This window comes from Talpa occidentalis, unplaced genomic scaffold (assembly GCF_014898055.3).
Source record: "Talpa occidentalis isolate TD23 unplaced genomic scaffold, MPIMG_talOcc4v2.1 talOcc4.14, whole genome shotgun sequence".
Lineage (NCBI taxonomy): Eukaryota > Metazoa > Chordata > Mammalia > Eulipotyphla > Talpidae > Talpa > Talpa occidentalis.
This window is the reverse complement of record NW_023601433.1, coordinates 7,703,097-7,720,507: the sequence shown is the minus strand read 5'-3', so window position 1 is coordinate 7,720,507 and position 17,411 is coordinate 7,703,097. Positions and strand designations below refer to the sequence as shown.

Genomic DNA, 17,411 nt, shown 5'->3' with positions numbered 1-17,411 from the left:
CTTGTCCGGCCCAAGAAGAACCGAGAAGGATATGGGGTGATTTCCTTTGTGTCCCAATAATAAGAACCATTTGAAGATAAAAAACAAAAAACAAAAAACTCCAGAGCCTGGGTCCTGATGAACCACCTAGCGATGACACCCCCAGCGCACACACCCTACTCCCAGGCCTCCCCAGGCAGCCTGCACAGCCCTCAGGTAATCCTTTAACAACATCACTACTATTGGGAAATAGCAGCATGTTGGTGAAGAGCTGATGTTCTGGAATTTAAATTCAAATAGCCCTATGATTAGGGAGTTTTCTGGGTTTTGAAAAGATGCATTTGAATAGTATGGTCTATTTTAAAATCAGCACAACAAGAGCTCTGATTTTCTTCTACATATTTCTTTTATTTGGTCATCATTATAATCATTCCAGCAATGATCGTTTTCACTAGGGACTGCCACAGAAGGGCTGGAAGGAAATGTTGAAGAAGGGCACTGGGTGGCCCAGCCCCCGGAAGCTTGCATCCCTGTTTCTCTCACAGAACTCTGGTTCTTGTCAATCTGCAATGAAAAAAATATTCACCATTTTCTCATCACCATGCCAGAGGAAGTGGTAACCTAAGCAATATGGAAAGTTGAATTTTACCCAGATCTCTAGATGAGCTTGAGTAGGGGCATGATGACTTGAGAATAAAGTGTGGGCATGAGAGCACCCCTTTTCTTGCATCGTCACAAGATCATTGATTTTGTTCTTTTGTTGATGTATTTATTCATCAAATGTTTTGTTACAGATTGAATTGTGCGCGTGTCCCCTATCCTGATAGTCATATGTTGAAGTCCCAAACCTTGGGACTCAGAATGCGACTTTATTTGGAGGTTGGGTCTGTCCAGAGATTAACCAGTTAAAATCAGGTCATTGGGATGAGTCTTATTCCCAAAATGACTGGTGCCCTTTAGAAAAAGGAAATTTAGACACGGAAACATCCTTAAAAGGAAGACGATGCAGAGACAGAGTGGGCAGGACAGTCATTTACATGCCAAGAAGAAAGGCACAGAACAGACCCCAAGGGGTTCAGAAGGAGCCAACCCTCAACACCTTCATGTGAGACTCCCAGTTCCACAGCTGTGAGACAATCAATATCTGTGAGTCACCTAGTCTGTGGCACTTTGTTCACAGCAGCCCTGGCGAAAGAATAGACATTACGATCCTATTGTGGATAGGCAACTGAAAGTAAATGACATTTAGTCTTCCCAGTACCTAGAAGGACTTTTTAAAAAAAAAGATTTATTTATTTATTTTATACAAGAACCGGGGCACACGCCAGATGCGTGGGAGGGTGAGAAGATTCACCAGAGACAGAATGGGGAACAGAACAGGCAGACTGACGAAATACACTGCTGAGGGGAGAAGCAGGTGCGACTGGAGAGGTCTGCCGTGCCATGTGGGACCCTTGCTGGCTGGCCAGAATCGAACCCGTGCTGCAGAAGCTGTGGACAGCTTCACAGCGCAGCACTCAACCACCTGCAACACCAGGGGAGGCCCTAGAGGGACTTTTTATTCTATACATATGGAAACTGAAGGTACTTACTGAATAGCTCTCTCAAATCACACTCTTCAGAGATTCTGTTTGGGGCGCAACCGTAGACTTGCCTGACTTTAAAATTCAGGTGGCGCTATAGGGAGAGCAGTATTTGATCATACTGTGCATTTGTGCACCTAGAGTCTGGGTTGCATCCACAAGTCTATGCTTGTGTGTATATGTGTGTGTGTAGCATGTGTGTACATGCACTTAGATGGGTGTGTATATGTGGGATGTGCATATGCACACACAGGCATCACATATGTTGGTGTACAGGTATGTGGTGTGTGCATGCATGTGTACCTGTGCATGTATATATGCACTGTGTGTTTGTGTGTGCATGCATGTGTGTGTGTGCACGTGCACATGAGAGTCATCATGTGAGCCCAGGAACAAATCTGCCATGGACACAGAAACATCAATTCCAAAGAGCACCTGCACCTCTATGTTTATAGCAGCACTATTTACAATAGCTAAGCTTTGGAAACAACCCAAATGCCCAAAAATAGATGACTGGATCAAGAAGATGTGGTCCATATACACCATGGAATATTACTCAGCATTCAAAAAAGATAAACACATGCCATTTGCAGCAACATGGATGGCGCTGGAAGGGATCATGCTCAGCAAAATAAGCCAGAAAGAAAAAGAAAAATACCGGATGGTCTCACTCATAGCAGGAATCTAGAAAACCTAAATAAGGGACCAGGAAAAAGAATAGCTATAAGAAAGAAAAAATCAAAATCAACAAACAACTATGAACCAGAGATACACTATGGGGGGTGAGGGAAAAGAGGGATTGGGGTCAAAATAAAGGGGTTGCAATTGTATGGGGACTATAAAAATAAAATTAAAAAAAAATCTGCCAGGGATCTTCCTGAATCCTGGGAGTGAGAGTCCATAGAGGATGGCAATTCATAAACCCACTCCATCCACAAAACCTAGGACAATGTTGAAAGGCGCGGGAAGACATGAAGAAAGGATGATTGTCATTTAGTGGGGTCTGCTTCTCAACTGTAGGCATCTGGGCCCTTGAAAAACCCTAGGAAGCCTCCCTGGAGCCAGAGAGAAATCAGAATCGCTCTCCATGATCTCTGAGTCCCCATATTGCATTAGCAGCTAGATAATAGCGGAATCTTCCAGGATTTAACCATAAGAAACCCCCTGAAGCGGCCTGAACCTCGAGCTCGACCGTCACTTGTATTGTCACAGAAATAATCATGCAGATTCGGCAGTGGCGCAATGTCTTGGTAGAACAGAGTCTGCGGTGACATATGATGTATCTGTTCAGAGGGACAGATACATCTTCCTTACCGTGGCGCTCATCCACCGTCCGTCCCGTCCAAATCACCTCAAATAAATGTGAGTGCTGCAGCGCTCACAGTAATTCCTTCATTTTTAAACACATAATGGAAATGTATAACTAGTCCTCATAAAAATTTATATCTCCATCCGTCCCTTTAATTTATAACAGGCCCTCTAGGCGGTTATTATTCAAACATTAATAAAATGCCTATGGATCACCAAAAGCAAGCGTCTTCAAGTTCACTTCTCTTCATATTTGTACATATATAAAACTAGATTAGCAGAGACGCCTCTTCTGGTCCTAACGACAATTACGCCTTTAATAAGAGAAGGTTGCATGATGTATTATCTTAATCATGTTAGGAATCCAGCTTCCTACCACAAAACCAAAGTTGAATTTTTCATGCCCCTCGCCACAATTGTTACTCTTAATACCCTATATGTTTGGATTCTGCAGTTTATGCAAATGCTCCCTTTCTATAAATTTTAGATTTATCTCCATTTGTCATTGTATGCTTTCTAATATAAGGTGATTGTTTTTTTTTTCCCGAAAATATGATTAAAACCCATTTCAATTATTTATACTGGGCAAGGAAATAAAATAAAAGTAAATGGGGTTTTCTTCTACTACAGGGTTAATTATATGACTTTTAAAATGTTAATAAATTTAACACAGGTCCAAACCTCTCTTGAATTTTTAAAAGTGGTTGTCCAGGAAAAAAGATTTCACTGAATTAATAAAAGAAAACAATAAATGTGTAGTGATCATTTTCATGACACAGCTGAAATGCCGGATTCAGAATATTCCAGAGGGATAGGGTTTTTCACATGTGTGATCCTACAGTTTGGTTCTTCTTCTTATGTTTGCCGGAAGCCTTGCAACCAGGCCACATGTTTTCCTGAATTAAAGAATAAATAAATAAATAGCTGACTTGTTTTTCTCTTCTAAACTTGAGTGATAAATTTCAAACTCTGTCTAATGCTTTCTAGCAAAGTGGTTTTGTACAAGGCAGGTCTCTACCCCACAGAAGAACATGGCCACAGAGGGAAGTCTTGTTTAAACATCTTATTTTGATGACAAATATTTTCTGCTATCAGCAGCAAGTCTTAGTAAGTGCTCGACACCCACTGACTAAGAGATGAACCTTTCATACGGTGAGAAGTCTAAGGCTGTTTGTTACGTGCTATGTAGTCACAAGAAAAGTTTCTTTGTTAGTAATTCACATCTCTTCCCTCTGCCTCTCCCCAGCCCCTTACAGGTAGCAGTCAAATAAAGAGATGAAAGATATCCAGTGGACCAAGGAAAATCTTTAATAAGCCCTTTGAGTTCAATATATTAGTCAATTTCCAGCAGATTTTACCATGATTATTGATTTCTCACCTGTGTGATCCCCTTTCCATAGATTTACAGCAACAAAGCTAAAATCAGGGTTGATTCTGGTTAAATGTTAGTGGTTATTGCTAATGAGCTCCTGTACCTTTAAAAAGCTAACTCTGCTTCCCTCCCTCTCTTTATATCCTGTGACTCTAACGGGCTTTCCACTAATTGGTTCTATGTAAATGAAACAAGCTGAAAAACACTGTGGCACCAATAAATATTAATAAGCTATTGTTTGTTTTCTTTACCTTGCTTATGAATTCATACAAAGACATTGCTAAGACATTAACTCCAGTCTATTAATTGCCACCTGATAATTGCCACCTGATACTTTTCTCCTGGATAATTAGGTACCCATTAGTTCTAATCAAGTAGTTACTTAATTATTGCAGTAATTAGTCTAATGGACTAGCAAATTGAAGCTTTATCACTTTTGGATACTTAATGTTCCTGACAGAGTACTTCACAAGTGTCAGGGTTCCGGATGCAGCAACCTGTCATCTAAGAAGCTTCCTCCACTCCCACCTCCTCCCATTATCCCTGCATCCACTTTCCCTGACATTGTTGGGGAGCCTTCCAAGAGGCAACCGAAAATCCAAATCCCCCCTGCAGGGCCCTTTCTGGTGAAACTGTAGAGACACGATGCTAAGACTTTGTGGGGGCCAGCATTGGGACAGGAATGGCTCAGAGCTGCTCAGAGAGAGACCGTGGGGGTGGGGAGCAACCAGAGGGCCATGGACAAAGCGCACGGATGGAGGGAGAGTCTGCTTCTTCGGGATGCAAGGGATCTGCGTGGTAATGGTATTGCATATCTTTTCCACTGAACAAAAGGCTAATGCATGACAACCACAGCCATACCAAAAAGAATGGAGTGAAATAAGCCACAATAAGTCCAAATAAAAGTCAGATAACTGAAATAAACCAAGTTGTGACTGAAAAAAAATATATATCAGGTGACTAAGTGTTCCTGAAAAATAAAAAAACTGTTCTTCTGAACGATTTTACGAACTCCTTTGTTGTGGAATTTCTAGAGACACTGAATTTACTGATTACCTTCTCGGGACAATGTGCTCTACCTTGCCTTGACGTTCTAGAAAGTTTCTTTCCTAACTGCACTCCTTTACTTCCAGAACTGATCATTGCATCCTTCTGTGTGCTCTCCTAGACAGTCCCCTGAGGCTCTATTTGGGTGTCCTCTTTCTTCACTGGACAGTGGTTCCCATTATTTCACATTTGTATCCCTTACTCTGCCAATCTCTCCATTTTGATGGCTCCCTGCGGTTGTAACCTGGACTGTGTGCATGTGTGTGCATTTGTTATTTAAAACCATGTCTTCTCATGAGGTGATCACATTTCTGTCAGCAGCCTACACATCAGGTATTGTTATTTTCTTGCTTAAAATATTGCAAAGGTTTGTATTGTGCTCAGAAAGCACTAGACTGCTGACCCAGGGTCCTGCCTGATGTGGTCCCTGCCGCCTCTCTGCTTCCTTATTTGGGACATGCCAGCCACTTGGCCTCTTTTCTAGTCTTTGATCATACCCACGTGCTTTCTGCCTAAGGGCCTTTTCCCTGTTTCCTCTATATTTGGAAAGCTTTTCCTAGCTCTTCTCATGCCTGGTTCTTTCTTGTTGTTTTGGTCTCAACTCAGGTGTCACTCAAAGCAGAGAGATCTTCCCCGAATACCCCACTGAAAAACACTTCCCCAAATAAATCTCTACTTCATAGGTCTGTCTATTTCCTTTATAGTCCTTGACACCAGCTGCCTTCTTCCCCACTGGAATTAAAGCCCATGAAAAACAAGGACCTTGTCTGTTTCTTTCACCACTGTTACCTCCAGATGCCAGAGCAAATCTGGCAGAGTAGGCACCAATTACACATATTTTTAATTCACTAGTAAATGAATGAACCTCACAGCAAAGTTATTTTTCAATTCTAGGACATGTGAATCTAAGATATTTCCTTGGAAATACTCTGCTGAGGAAGACCTTATCATCTTGCTAGATTTTGATGACATATGAAGGTACTAAGTTTCATGTATTTCTTCCAATTCAATTCTATATGTCCGGCTGCATGAAGTCCTAGGGGGCACATGAAGGTGGAGGGTGGGGAGCATGGCAAAAAGTGTGGAGTCAGACAGCCCAGCCCTTCTCTGCCGTGATCTCAACCTTGTCCAGTGGAAGGAATGCCAACAACTAACTGAGAGCCTCTGTGCATTTCCTTGTGATAATTAAAAGTCTTATTAAATGTGTGCCACCTAGTGAAAACACCCTAAAGATAGTTATTATTACTTTGAGAATACTGTCATGGCTTCATTAACAACAGGGATAGCTGTTGAGAACTGTGTCGTGAGGCAATTTTTGTGTGAATAGCACAGAGTGTAATAACAGGAACCTAGTTACTACAGCTTACCACAGCCTGAGGCTGAGTGGCATAGTCCACTGAACCACAGAGGCAAGTGTGATCCATCTTTGCCTGCAGTGCTGTCCAGGGGTACACGACCATATCACTCCTGTATTCCAGAAACTCAAGTCATTTTTACAACCTTCTCTTTCAAGACTTAAACATCCTAAGTGTTGGATATCAGTGATTGGGGGTTTACCAGAATTGTTTGTTTACATCTGCATTGGGGCTCATTTTGCTTGTAGATGGCCCGGAGATTTGCTTCTGTACGTAACCCGCTGCTTGGTCTCCACTGGCATCTGACCTCCCACTCTTGAAGAATTGCATCATAAGGCCAAGTTGCAGAAATTTAAAGGAGGAAATGTCAGTACTTCTCTTTTTTCTGCCCAGCTGCTTAATCAAAAGCCTAATGAACACAGGGCTAAGAGGACAGAAGTGATCCATCCGTGACAAATGACAAGGCCTGGGAATGTCAGTGTCTTAGGGGTTCCTGAAGCTTTATCCCCTGAAAGATTCTGCTAACCATGTCACCACGCTAAACCTGGACTTGATCTCATACATCAATTTGATTCTGATTCTTTCAGTTCTCAAGTCAGATTTGGACCTAAATTGATCACTGAAACTTTGACAAGTGTCATCTTCCATATACATTTCAATTTATGACATTTAAGGGCCTATTGACCTAGAAATTCTGCTCCCATGTGGGAAACAAGAGATCAACTTCATTTAAAAATGTGGCGCGATTGACAAACACTCTTATTAAACTCAAATACGTAGTGAGAAGCAAGAGATTACACATTCTGAAATCTGTTTAATGATGTTATTTAGTTTTACCATGTCTTTGTTCTTTTACCAAAGAAGAATATGCTCAACTTCATGTTGGGAACTGTGATTTGCTTTCCCTTGTTGCTGTGAACACATTTCCATTTTAGAAATTACAAGAATTTTAGAGGAGTACTGGGTGTATCCAATTCTTAAACACAAGTCAATATTTTATATAGTATGGCAATTATTTGAATGGAAAAATATTTCTAAGACTAACACTGGCTAAGCTATGCTAACTCATGTATTAAAGTAATGACTATCAAATACAATAAGTGGAACTATTGTTATGGAGGAAAAATGCAGAGGTAATCATGCAACATAAATGATGCTATTAAAACAACCTCAAGACAAAGTGTTTAAAGCTATCCCTTGTCTAATCTCAGTCCTTCTATCTGTGCAATGGAAAATTGTGCTTCATATAGTTGTGAAGATTAACTAAGACAGTAAGAACTGACCTGTCTGCCTTAGCACTTCACCAAGGTGCCATGAAGGGAGGGGATGGAAATATAGAAAATTATCTGAGATATTAAAATATGTGTGGGGCCTTCCTGGAGGCGCAAGGGGTTAAGCTCAGCACTATGAATATATCCACTGCCTCTTCAGCACAAGTTCAATTCCCGGTCTACCAGGGAGCTACCCACATGGCGCAGCAGACCTCTCCTATCTTGCCCACTGCTCCCCTCAGCAGTATTTCAGTCAGTCTGCCTGTTCTGTTCCCCACTTTGTCTCTGGTGAATCTGCTCATACCCCTGCTCCTCTGGCCTTTACCCAGTTCTTGTATGCACAAATAAGTAAATCTTAAAAATAAATAAATAAATAAAATGTGCCTTGTGAAAGCAAGAGATGATAAAGATGACAGCATTCATTTGATCTTTCAAAAGAGAAATTATTCAATCTCATCTGTCTTTAAGTCAAAACAATTCAACCAGGATATATTTTCTTTATATTTTTAAATATGGAAAGGGAGGTACCTGGAATACATGATCTTCTAAACACAACCTTGGCTGCCTGACATCTTGACTGACAAGTCAGGGTAACCCTAAATTCAGTCAAAACAAAAGCAAGGAACTTCAGCGATGAAAGTTCCCTGACAAATTAATGACTTTTGGGCCTCCCTGGTTGCACAAAGGGGTTAAGATGCAACATATGACGCTATCTGCAGCCTCTGCAGCATGAGTTCGATCCCTGGCTGGCTAGGGAGCTACCCACATGGCGCAGCAGACCTGTCCTGACTCGCCCGCTGCTCCCTTCAGCAGTGGATTTCAGTCAGTCTGCCTGTTCTGTTCCCCACTCTCTCTGGTGAATCCTCTCACCCCCCCACTCCTCTGGCCTGTCCCCCAGCAATTGTATACATAAATAAATAAATCTTAAAAAAAAAAAAAGACTAACCTCTGTCTTCATCTCTTAAAAAAACACACCAAATTTATGACTTTTATCCTTGGTTCCAATTTGATCTGTTCTAATTTCCATCAGTCCCCCTCACCACTACTCCACCTACTTTCCTTGAGTAAAAATGACAGCAATAGTATCAACTCAATTGGCACTCCGTGGCAGACACGTGTTAAGGCTCTTCAAAGTGGCTACAACAGAAAAGAGGCTGGAGGAAGAGCTGGAGGCGATTTCCCCGGACCCGATGGTGATGAATGGCAGATGAGGACTGTCTCAGCCAGACAGCACTATCCTTCTGGGAGCCACTGAGGCCCGAAAGGGCCTGGCGTGCTCCTGAGATTTCTGCACCCTCTTTTTCCCTCCCTTCCTACCCACTCTTTCCTTCCCTCGCCCCTCTTTCTCCTCCTTTCTCGAGTCCCCTCCTTCTTCTTTTCTCTTTTTTTAAATTATACTCTACTCCAGATCTTTATTCTTTTTTTTTAAGATTATTAATTTATTTATACATGCACTGGGTACAGTCAGAAGCGCGGGAGGGTGAGAGAATTCACCAGAGCCAGAGCGGGGAGCAGAGCAGGCAGAAGGACCGAAGGACACTGCTGAGGGGAGCAGCAGTCGGCAGGAGAGGTCTGCGCGCCATGTGGGACCCTCCTCCGGTGACCGGGGAGCAGCTGGGGATCGAACCGGCGCTGCAGAGGCTGCGGGCAGCTTCGCAACCCAGCGCTCAACCGCTGCGCCACTGGGGAGGCCCTCCAGAACTTTATTCTAAAGATATATTTTGTTTCTAATAGCAGCAGATTGGAGAACCTATAATATCCATCAACAGGGGACTACACCTGTCCTTCCCTTAGGTTAATTTAACTTCACAATATTTCCACTTTATATGGTGCCGAGGTGACACACATTCAGTAGAAATCATACTTCAAATTCTGAATCTTTTAAATATAGGTTAGATTTATTTTTACCCAATTTCTTAAAAAAGTAGTTCAACCTACATATCTATATTAATCTGTCCTTCTATTTCCATCTCTCTAGACCTTTTTTGCAGGAGAAGAATCAAGACTTAGATACCTTTGTCTCCTGTGTAGTCACTAGCAGAGAACTTAGCAATAGCAAGAATGTAAGCCATGCTGACTGCCGCTCATTGTTTGGCAACTACTTGTACCTTTTTTCTGTTATTTGGGCAAAAAATGATCTGCTCTCTTCTCTCACCTGTGATGTGGGGTGTGTCTGCCTGCTTGTGCACCCACCCTATGTTCACTCACACTTTGTCCTGCCCTGTGAGACCCCCGACATGGCCACCCCAAAAGCCTGTTTGGAGATGCTAATTTCACAAGAGACTGTGTTTTCTCTCCTGCCTGTATATCTCCTCCCAGTCTGTGTGGGTGCAGGAGAAGGTGATTGCTTTAGTGGCTCATTTTTTCATGAGTGTGGGGTATTGATTCTCCCAAAGGGGGATCCCTGCTTGTGTGGGATGAGCAATGGCTTTGGAATATGGAAGCCACAGTACTGCTGCCCCATTGAAGACTTTGGTGGGTGCATGGTTGGGTTCGTGCCCTCAAGTTCAGCCTTGTTAACACGCTTGCATTCCTGCACTTGACCAAGGATGCCTGGAACCTAAGGGGCGTATTTATTAACTGGAATAACCAGAAGAAGAACTGAGCATTCGTCTCATTATTATGCACCAACCAAGTGACTTAAAGCAGACTTACAAAGGGGGTCCTTGTAGCCATGCTTGACTTCTGAGCCAGTGTATAGGGTGACAGACATGGGTTTGGAAGATGATTCTTCCACATTCCAGATGGACGACACTAGTGTTCAGCCTCGGGAGGCAAAGTTCCCTTAGCTGCAAAACATCTTTTTCATGGGGTTGTGAGAACAAAAGGTAAATGAACACAGTGTGAGAAATACATCTTGAAAAGCATCATGCTCTCAGCAAATAGTAGACATGATTGCATCTGAAGGGACCCAGGTACCCTTATTTTAGTGATCGGAAGGGCCTTTCCAACTTTTTACTCCCAGCTGCACTACAGAAGGTGCTGGCACTGCCCAGTCTCTCAGGAGACTCTTCCCACAAGTGGCCTGGACACGCTGATCATTGCAGAAGCTCTCTCTGGCCTTTGTACATATGGTCACTGCTACAAATCCTGGCCTTGATGTTAAACATGCCCCAGCACACCCCAACATCTCTCCCCTCACCTTTCATTTGTTCTTACTCCTCCCTCCACAGGAGTCACGTTTTCCAGGATGTTGGATTTATAATCCTAAAGAGTGGTGTGAAGCTTGATTCACTGTCTAAACCATACTACATGCTCCATAAACACGTGCCAAAGGAATGGGCGACGGACAAAGGAAGGAATCCTTTAAGGATGCAGTGGGAAGACAGGCCAGGCTGAGAATTTAGACTCCAACCTTCAAATATTTGACCTGTTCAGTGAACTTCTCTGAAGTTGGGTTTCTGCATCTGCAGAATGGGTGTTAACATGTACTTCACATAGGATGGATGTGAAGATTAATTAAGGTAGCATGAGCAGCACATGTTGGGCAATGAATAAATGAGAGGTGTCTTTCCTTCCTTTTCCTAGCTAATGGGTAATTCTGTTCTTTCTCTGATTCATCCTGCTGCTTGAGTACCCCCTGCTACCTCCCACTGTGTTTATATACATATTTATGTTTACACGCAAACACATATGTTTAACAACAAGCTGCATAACTATCAATTCACACCAGGATGCCAAGCTCAGCCAACATATTCAGATGCTAACACCTGTGATGAAGGCAGAAAGAATGACTTCCATAAACCAATGTTTAATTTTTGAAATTGGAGTGGGTAATTCAGAAGGGTAATTCATGAATTCCCTAATTGTTTGTTGTTGTTGTTGTTTTTTTTTCTTTTCAAGCTCTAAGCTGGCAAGGAGACTTCATTCCTTGTTCCTACCTGTTAGAGTGACTCTAAGTTTCAATGGATATGTTGTATAAAAACATAAGGCCCAATCATTACCACTATTAGAACAAGAAAATAGCATCAATGACTCCTACAAGCTTAGAGCTAGTAGGAGGCAAAGATTATCGTTTAGTGCAGTCCAGGCCTGTTAATACATAGATGAATAGGGCATCCCTGGTGGCACAAGGGGATAAGCATAGCACAATAAAGCACTCTGCAGCCTCTGCAGCACAACTTCGATCCCCCGCCAGCCAGGCAGCAACCCACATGGCTCAGCAGACCTCTCCAGTCTCCCCGCGGCTCCCCTCAGCAGTGTCTTTCAGTCAGTCTGCCTATTCTGCTCCCAACTCTGTCTCTGGTGAATCCTCTCACACACATACCCCCACCTCTGGCTTACACTCCAGTTCTTGTATGCATAAAAAAATCTTTAAAAAATACATAGATCAACAACTTCAGACATAAATAAAGTGACTTTTCTTAGATCACCCAGAATAACTAATAAAAAAAATCACTCTTAAGTCTGCGGATTCCAAAGTATCACTTTTGTGCCAATGTACACTCTTATTTTCAATTGATAAGATGCTAACTGTGTCTGCAAAATATGCAAACATTCTAAGTCAAATGATTTCGTTTCTGTTCGGTCAATTCAGAAGCTTTGCTTCATCACCATGAAAATATAATTAGTAAAAAGGAAAACAAACATCTTAGAAAAGTTTAATAAAATGCCCCACCCCCAATTAAATCTCTTTAATGTCCTCAAAGAAGGAGGGGGAGTCCATGGCCAGGACTCATGTTACCCTGTGTTATAGGACAGGGAGAGGGGCAGCCCAAACCCCGCAAACCTGCCTATTCTACATGGGTTCTGCCATCCGCCGCATCAATCAACACAAACATATAAGACTTTAATGGGAAGGAACTTTAATAAAACTAGGAAACAATACAGGTAAGGCAAAGAGTCTAGTTTCTAGATCAAGCACCCAAAGTTACCCGTCCCCTCGTGGGTAAAAGTCCATCCAAATGGGATTGGCCCAGAGCAAGGCCCCAAAGCCTGCCACAAGTCCAAAGCATCTTCCAGTGGGGACCCACAGAAAAGGGTCACAAACAACTGGACAAGCCCGGAAGGAAAAGAACAAAATCAACATCCAGATAAAAGCTGCCATTGTCACCTCCCCACGGGTCTCACCCACATCTGTGTCACCTAGTCCACGACCAAAAGACAAGCGCAGTTTCTTCAGGTGTCTCTACGCTCCATGTGCCTCCTCCAGGTCTCCTGGCTCCATCCTGCTTCCTTCCTCAGTCTCTTCTGCAGCTTCTCCTCTTCCTGCTCAGCTCCACCCTCCCTTGGGTGGGGCAGGGAACCTCCCCCTTTCCTGGGGACCACCCTGTTACACCTGGATACAATGAATGATTCTGGAGTAAATGGGGCAAAGCCGACATCTCCGTGCAAACCCACTCCTATTGAGCACCACATTTTCTAGCCATGTTCAAGCGCCATGTTCTCTTGTTTGAAATCCTCGAGCTCAGATGTAATCAATTTGAGCTTCTAACGATCCAACAGCTTAAAATCTCCATAATAGTTTAGCCCACTGCTGTTCAACTGTCTGTAACTTCTGGAAAGGAAGGCATCTTAGCAAGACACATGGTGAGCAAGGAGTGGCAACAGGCTCTGGGGGAGGGGGGTTGGGGAGCGAGTAGGAGCCAATGGGAGACATTACCAGACCCTGGCCAGACTCTAGGGAATAGGGGATTTCATTCACTCATCCTCAGGGGCCATTTTAATACCTAACAACCCATAGGGAACAGACAGCAAATGAGCTCAATTGGTGTTGGCCACCATGTGAAGACAGGGTCCTGGAGGCACTCTGCTGTGTTCCATTGTAACTGTTATAGGACAGGGAGAGGGGCACCCCAGACCCCCACAAACCTGCCTATTCTACATGGGTTCTGCCATCTGCCGCATCAACACAAAACATATGACACTTTAATGGGAAGGATCTTTAATAAAAACTAGGAAACAATACAGGTAAGGCAAAGAGTCTAGTTTCTAAATGAAGCACCCAAAGTTACCCATCCCCTCGTGGGTAAAACTCCATCCATATGGGGTCGGCCCAGAGCAAGGCCCCAAAGCCTGCCACAAGTCTAAAACATCTTCCAGTGGGGACCCACAGAAAAGGGTCACAAACAACCGGACAAGCCCGGAAGGAAAAGAACAAAATCAACATCCAGATAAAAGCTGCCATTGTCACCTCCCCACGGGTCTCACCCACATCTGTGTCACCCAGTCCACAACCCAAAAGACAAGCGCAGTTTCTTCACGTGTTTCTAGGCTCCATGCGTCTCCTCCAGGTCTCCTGGCTCCATCCTGCTTCCTTCCTCAGTCTCTTCCTGCAGCTTCTCCTTTTGCTGCTCAGCTCCACCCTCCCTTGGGTGGGGCAGGGAACCTCCCCCTTTCCTGGGGACCACCCTGTTGCATAACCAGTCCCCAGAGGCAGGTCAGCCTGCTGGGGAGGGTAGAGTTGAGAAGCAATAATTTGCCATCTTGAGGGAGGTATGATTCTTGGGCCACCCATGGGCAGTGTCTACCCACCAAGCCACGAGCACATCCTCCATACACGTCTCCTTACTTAGCCCCACACTGCAAACTCGCCCCTTTAATTGGCTGGAGAGTTCATTGGTCCAGCAGACAGGAATAAAAGTCTCAGTGCCAGCTGGACAAAGAGACTATTTGACAGTCAAAGTAAGGATTTGAACCCAGGAAACATCCTGACAGATTTTACTCCGTGAGACCTGTTCAATCACAAATTGAAATTCAGTTATGTACCTTGTGACTGAGTCAGAGAAGAAAGCAGTGGCGAGGCACTGAGGTCAAAAAACATAGTCATTCCTCACAGGGAACCTCTGGTTTTCATCTACATATTTATATTTTTTCGATTTCTCAAGGTATCTTGACCTAAAGAAATGTCAATTCTTCTACGTGTTGAGGAGGCAAACACTGGGACTGAATCATTCCTTATTTCTAAAGAATGCAGGGTGGAGACATGATGGCCAGGGCCCCTTGAGAACTTCTTTATCTGGCTGCTTGGTGGTTAGTGGGGGCGGAAAGGGTGGTGTAGCCGCAGGCTGCTTCACAGACCAGAAGTGAGCTTGGCCTGGTGTTTCGCCGAAGGCCACGGCTTCGCTCTGGAATTCACCTTGTCAGGCTGCTCCTGGGTACAATTCCATGCTTTGATCTGTTTGTCTAAAGATCACTGAGACTTTTTCCCGTTGACAGTGGGATGGTTCAGAGCTCTAGGGGAAGGGTCCTCATAGAGCCAAGGGTGCGTGTGTGAGGCAGGACACACAAGTGAGCCAAGCCCTGTCTGACACAGACCACCTACTCTGGGGGACAGAGCAGGCACCCGCAGGAGCTGGGTAAGGGTCCCCCCAGAGATGGGGCAGGTTGGATGGAGAGGGTGGTGACCTGGAAAGTGGTTTCCTCCCAGAGAGACTAGCTTCATCTTCGCTCCAGCCACACACACACACACACACACACACACACACACACACACACACACACAGATCCTGGGTTGACTCACCTAGTCCCAAAACAGGGCCATATAGAACTGGCCTCCCCCAAAAATGTTCAGATGGGCTTTTCCCAAGATGTCCACCGCAGCCTTTTTCCAATCCATGTCACCATCGCTGTGGAGTTAAGGTCAATCCTGTGGGACCCTGTGGGCATTGGGAGAAGCAATTCCCATTAACTGACTGACCCTAATTTTAGGGTCGTCTCCAGAAATAAACTTTTTTTTAGTGGCGAAACCTACTGTAAGGCAGGGCAAAATATAGAGAGGAAGATTTAGCCATTGGAGGGTACCCCTCTATGTGGGAGGCCCCCTCCTCATTCTCCATTGTCCAGGCCCCTACTCTCCTCCTTAGCTTAACTCTAAAGCCTCAGCCTGGGGCCTCCCTGGTGGCGCAAGGGATTAAGCACCACACTATGAAGCAATCGCAGCCTCTGCAGCATGAGTTCGATCCCCAGCCAGGGAGCTACACACATGGCACAGAAGACTTCTTCTGATTCGCCTGCGTCCCCCCTCAGTGGTGTATTTCAGTCAGTCTGCCTATTCTGCTCCCCACTCTGTCTCTGGTGAATCCTCTCACCCCCCGCATCTCTGGCCTGTACCCCAGTTCTTGTATGCATAAATAAATAAGTCTTTAAAAAATAAATAAATAAAGCCTCAGTCTGTGCCACTGATTCTAGAATTTACAGCTACGTTGACTCCGTGCACTTGGAACTCCATCTATTCTTTTCTCCTATTAATCTGTCAGACTGTAGTGTGTTTGCTTGACCAGCCTGAGATGAACCCAGAGGGCTGGGGGCATTTTCCCCTGACCCTGTATCAGAAACTCAGATTTTCTAGTTTTGAACTGGATGGGCGACTTGTGCCTTCAGGCTTAAGAAAAACTGCATGGAGCGCCAAGGCTGATGATGTTCTTTAAGTGTTACAGGGCAGGGAGAGGGGCACCCCAGACCCCCCAAACCTGCCTGCTCTAAATAGGTTCTGCCATCTGCCACATCAACACAAAACACAGGAGACTTTAATAGGAAGTAACTTTAATACAACTAGGAAACAATACAGGAAAGGCAAAGAACAGAGTTTTTAAATCAAGCACCCAAAGTTACCCGTCCCCTCGTGGGTAAAACTCCATCCAAATGGGACTGGCCCAGAGCAAGGCCCCAAAGCCTGCCACAAGGCTAAAGCACCTTCCAGTGGGGACCCACAGAAAAGGGTCAGAAACAACCAGACAAGTTTGAAAGGAAAAGAGAAAAACCAAAATCAAGACAAAACCCACCATTGTCACCTCCCCACGGGTCTCACCCACATCTGTGTCACCCAGTCCACGACCAAAAGGCAAGCGCAGTTTCTTCACATGTCTCTCGGCTCCATGTGCCCCTCCAGGTCTCCTTCTGGCTCCATCCTGCTTCCTTCCTTCCTCAGTCTCCTCTGCAGCCTCTTCTCTCCCTGCTCAGCTCCACCCTCCCTTGGGTGGGGCAGGGAACCTGGAACCTCCCCCTTTCCTGGGGACCCTCCTGTTTCGTAAGGACAAGTTAAGGCTGGATTTTTCCAGGTACATCGACTCCTTCTCTATTCAAGGACAACACGCCCGAGTGTGCTCAAGTTACACGTAGTTCATCCTCCGCAGAGCGACCTCTGTGCTCTCGATGGTAAAGGCCAGTGCATGACCCTAGCCTGCAGGAGTGGCCTTGGGCAGCGGGGGTCTGCTCTCCATTCCTAGCTTTTAGAAACAGCTGCCTGGGGGAGAGACCCCTTGTCCTCTCTTTACTGCTGCCTGCAGCAAAATGCTCCTCAGCTGCCTGTGTCGTTGGCCCGATGCAGCCAACATCTTGCAGATATAAAACGGAAAATGGGCTTCTCCTCCGCAAAGCAGCAGCTGTTGAACACTATCAGAAAACGAAATCATCATACTTTAAAGCCAGATTTAGCAGTTTAAAAGAGCTGCTAAGACAAAATTAGATGGAGACGAGAGTGTGGTATTGGGAACTGACATCGCTTCCACCAAACCCTCTAATTCATGCAAAAACAACTTTAAAGCATTAAATGACT

General features: G+C 44.5%; 1 long non-coding RNA gene across 1 annotated transcript; it reads right to left on the bottom strand.

The window, feature by feature from the left end:
• Positions 1-376: 376 nt before the first annotated feature.
• LOC129145821 (uncharacterized) lies at positions 377-16,962 on the bottom strand. The gene is made up of 3 exons (XR_008551908.1): positions 16,639-16,962; positions 15,378-15,513; positions 377-543 (listed from the first exon to the last, which is right to left on the bottom strand). It is a non-coding gene; the product is annotated as an uncharacterized LOC129145821 (long non-coding RNA).
• Positions 16,963-17,411: the final 449 nt, after the last annotated feature.